General features: G+C 34.3%; 1 non-coding gene across 1 annotated transcript; it reads right to left on the bottom strand.

Annotated features, from left to right (window-relative positions):
* Positions 1-1,395: 1,395 nt before the first annotated feature.
* Positions 1,396-1,500, bottom strand: LOC111727926. Its single transcript, XR_002775351.1, has one exon. It is a non-coding gene; the product is annotated as a U6 spliceosomal RNA (small nuclear RNA).
* Positions 1,501-4,592: the final 3,092 nt, after the last annotated feature.

Here is a 4,592-nt window from a genome sequence, read left to right as displayed (position 1 = left end):
GCTTATCTGTGGTGTTGGGTATCATGGAAAGTATGCGTGGACTTTCTTTTTTTTTTTGGCCCCCATTACCTTTCATTAGTGTTTCTGTATTTAATGTATGACCCAAGACAACTCTTGTTCTTCTAGTGTACCACAGAAAAGAAAAGAGGTTGTGCACTCCAGCTTAGTGGATCACCAATTTTGTTTATTTTTCATAAAAACAACTTTTAACTTTGTTGTTCCCTTGTAATTTCTTAGTCACTATTTAGTTTAATTATGCCCTGAAATTTTTTGTTTTCTTCAATTTAGTAATTTTGGATTTGTTTTGTCTTGGTTTTCCAATTTCTTGAAGTGAATTTCTATATTGTTTGTTTGAAATCTTTCTAATTTTAGCATAGGCACTTAGTACTATAACCCATTCTCTTCGTACTGCTTTTACTGTATCTCAGAGGTTTTTGAGTTATGTTTCTATTTTCATTTGTTTCAGGAAACTTTTTAATTTCCTTCTTAATTTCTTATTTGACCCAATGGTTGTTCAGGAACATGTTTAATTTCCATTTCATTTGTATATTTTCCCAAGTTCCTCTTGTTACTGATTTCTAGCTTTATTTCATTGTCATTTGAGAAGGTACTTGATAGACTTTTGATTTTTAAAAATTTGTTGAGGCTTGTTTTGTTGCCTAACATATAATCTATCCTGGATAATTTTCTGTGTTGTGTTGAAAAGAATGTGTCTTCTGCAGCTGTTGGATGGAATGTTCTGTAAACGTCTCTTTGGTCCCATTGGTCTAAAGTGAAGTTAAATGCAAAGTTTTGTCATAGCTATTTTGTCTAGATGATCTGTCCAGTGATGTAAGTGGGGTATTGAAGTTGCCAGCTATCATTGTACTGATGTCCATCTCTCTCTAGCTGTAATGGTAATTGCTTTATATATCTGGTGCTCCAGAGTTGGACCCATGTATTTTAAATTATTATATCTTCTTGCTGAATTTTTAAAATAATTATATAATGACTTTCTTTGTCTCTTTTTATGTTTTTTGCTTTAAAGTTCATTTTGTCTGATATAAGTATAGCTATTCCTGCACACTTTTTTTTCTTAAATCCTTTCAGCACATCTATATCTTTTAATTGGAGAATTTAAACAGTTTGCATTCAAGGTTGTTATTGATAGGGAAGGACTTATTTCTGTCATTTTGTTAAATGTTCTGATAGTTTTTGTATATTCTTTGTTCTTTTCTCCTTCTTATTTACCTTACAATTAGGTGGTTTTCTATAGTACTGAGGTTTTATTTTTTCTCTTTCTCATTTTTGTATCTGCTCTACTTTGTGTGTTTTCTCAGTGGTAGATATTCTCCTTTTATATCCTACTGCAGGACTCCCTTAAGCATTTCTTACACTGCTGGTCTAGTGGTAAAGAAAAATATGGAATGCTTCATGAATTTGCGTGTCATCTTCTTGTAGGAGCCATGCTAGTCTTCTCTATATCATTCTGGTTTCAGTCTATGTGTTTCCAAAGAAAGCCCTAAAGCTGCTCTTTATCACAAAATATGCCAGCTCCCAGTAGATTGAACCAGTTTCCTTACTTGGAGACACCAATAGTATTAATTATATGTCTCTGTAATTTTTTTCTGTAAATCTCGAGCCATAAAATATACAGTAACTAGTAAGTCTGAGGAATACTTCAGCCTGAAATCTTTATAAGGATTCTGCAACTAGAGTTTTAAAATCCTTTAATAACTACTTGATAGTCTCCCACCCCCAAATTCTCACTTTGAAATCCTAACTCTTAAAATATTGGTTTTAGGTGGGGATTTTGGAGGATTATTATTTCATGAGGATAGAGTACTCCTAAATGGGGTAAATACACTTATAAGATACTAAAGAGACCAGAATTTCCTCTTTTCCCATGCAGTGACATAGTGAAAAGACTTATATCTATGGACGAGGAATTAGGCCCTTACATAATACCAAATCTTCCAAAACCTTGATCTTGGATTTCCCGGTTTCCAGAGCTCTGAGAAATAAATTTCTATTATTCATGTGCTAACCAGTTTATGGTATTTTATTATAGCAATCTGAATGAAATATGACATTGCTTTTTTCCTGCAATTTTTTCCTTGAAGATGGAAGTTTTGGACAACATTTTGGGGTGAAAGACATTGCTTTTCTATCTTGAGTCTGGGAAGCAAACATAAGAAACTTCCCCCACCAAATTTTACCTATAGTATTCACAGATTAATGAATTACTTCTGCCAGGAAATCCCAAATTTTGCTATGGTTGCTGGTCTGCCAGGTAAATCTTTTTTTTTTTTTTTTTTTTTTTTGGGCAGTTTTTGGCCGGGGCTGGGTTTGAACCTGCTACCTCCTGTATATGGGACCAGTGCCCTACTCCTTTGAGCCACAGGCGCCACCCTGCCAGGTAAACTTTTTATCACCTGGGAGACTGAACCCTTGTGAATCCAGGTACCATGCCATTTTTCTTTGGGAAGGCTATGGAGCATTTACTCCACCTGTAAAGTCATTTCTTCGTCCTTAGTATTGGATATGTCATTTGTAACAAAAAGAAAATAATGCTAAATGGACTATGGTTGTATAATGGATTTGTCAATTTTCTGGTGAAAAGCACTTATTCTTACTGAACATACGAAAATAATGAATATTTCTATAAATTGTGAGGAGGATTAGTAAAAGTGTCTGCATTTTGAAGGACCAGTGAGAATCAAAGGTCATTTTAAAGTGTTTTATTTTAGTTAAAAAAAATCTATTAAATTGTGGGTTAGATGTATCTCAAGAAGAAAAAGTTTTTATCATATATCCATAAAAATAAAATGTTAAGAATAGTACCAAAATATTCCAAACAATCATATTTGAATTTGCCTCTTCAATTTATTTATTTTTATAAAATTAGTATTCTTCTGTATCTTAGGTTAGTAAACTGCTTCTTGATTACTACTAGGAAAAAGTTTTGAGAATCTTACTCCATTGTTATTGTCTATAAATAGTCCAAGTGGTGTCAGCTTGTAAGTCTGAATTCAGAATCCTATTCTTTAAAATACGAAATGTTCAGAGAACCTTGTACAGATCTTTCCATGACGCTCCAACAACATCCTTATAGAAGATCCAAATGCTGGTTTTTAGCTTACAACAGGGCAATCAGGCCGTTATAATAGTGAAGCAGAAATGGCCTAAAGATAAAAATGATTAAATATTTGTCTTACATAAACAATATTCAATTGCTTCTTGACTTTTTTCATCCAGTCTGACAATCACTGACTATTAATTGGAATTTTCCTCCATGTACATTTAATATAGTTATGATATGATTTTGACCTAAGTCCATCATCTCACTATTTGTACCTTTAGACCCTTGTTATGCCTATTTGATTTTTTTGCACTTATTTGTGTATGGAAGAGTAGAGATTGAAGTGTAATATTGCTTTTTTTTGCAGCTTTTGTCCGGAAGCTGGGTTTGAACCTGTCACTTCTGGCATATGGGGCCGGTGCCCTACTCCTTTGAGCCACAGGCACTGCCCAATGTTGCTTATATTTTAGTCCACAGAATGAAATCTCTTTCCTTGCTTATATGATCAGGACAAAGTCCCAATCATTTAGTTTCCTTCGTACATTGTGCTGAGGTGAGTCTGGGCTACCACTTTAGTTAGGTTGAATTTTCCCCTTTTTCGTCTTGTAGATATTTAAGCTGGGAGTGAGTTGCTGTAGCTTCCAACCTGCTGCTGCTTCTTTGGGTTCATTACCCACAGGCTTCGAGTCCTGTCATAATCAGAATGCACAGGTTTGTGTTTTCAGTGCCTCCTCTGCCACGGCTCTCTGCAAAATTTGGGGGTATTGTTAGTGCAGACAATTGTCAGGTCAGCGGTTTGTGCTTGTACCTTTTCTATATTCGGGTTCAGCCTACCCTGTCATTCAAGGTCATTTCTGACCCTATCAAATCTTATCATCTTTAGTATCTCTCTCTTTAGTCTTTCATTCCTACACCAAGTACCTGCCTTCATATATGAAAGATGCTAGTTTACTAAGGCTTCCTTGAAGTATCCATTCTTCTTTAGCCACATAAAAAAGTATGACATCTCCTTGATCTAGGTTTTTCTTGTTCTTACCACAAAAACCAAGAACCTTTTCATCCCCTACTTTATATTCTACCCAGCATTTCTTGGTGTTTAGGTTTGAAAATCTTTAGTTTTTTTTCTGTTTGTAATCTTGCTGAGATAGAAATAGAAACCACAGATTTGTCTTCATATTATGACTTTAGAAGGATGATGTATTAGTGATTTAAAACATTGATATGCATTAAAATTATCTTTGGAGTCTACAAAAAATAATAGATATTTTGGTCTTGTGTTGACTCAGTTTTGAGTTAAACCTATATGGAAATTATATATTTTCCTAATATACTTGATTTTGTTGCAAAGCAGAGGTTGAAAGATTGGTAAATTAGAGGAATGTTAGCCTAAAAATTCATGCTATTTATCTGCTTTGAGTCCCCAGTGTCTGGGACAGTCCTAGGAAGTGCTCAGTTTGTAGTTGCTGAGGAGATGAATACATTTGTCTGACCACTTATGGTTTTTTATGTAAATCAGCATGAGATAAATTAG

This window comes from Otolemur garnettii, unplaced genomic scaffold (assembly GCF_000181295.1).
Source record: "Otolemur garnettii isolate 467f Iridium unplaced genomic scaffold, OtoGar3 scaffold00131, whole genome shotgun sequence".
Lineage (NCBI taxonomy): Eukaryota > Metazoa > Chordata > Mammalia > Primates > Galagidae > Otolemur > Otolemur garnettii.
Note: the sequence above shows the minus strand (reverse complement) of the source record. Positions and strands in the feature narration are given on the sequence as shown.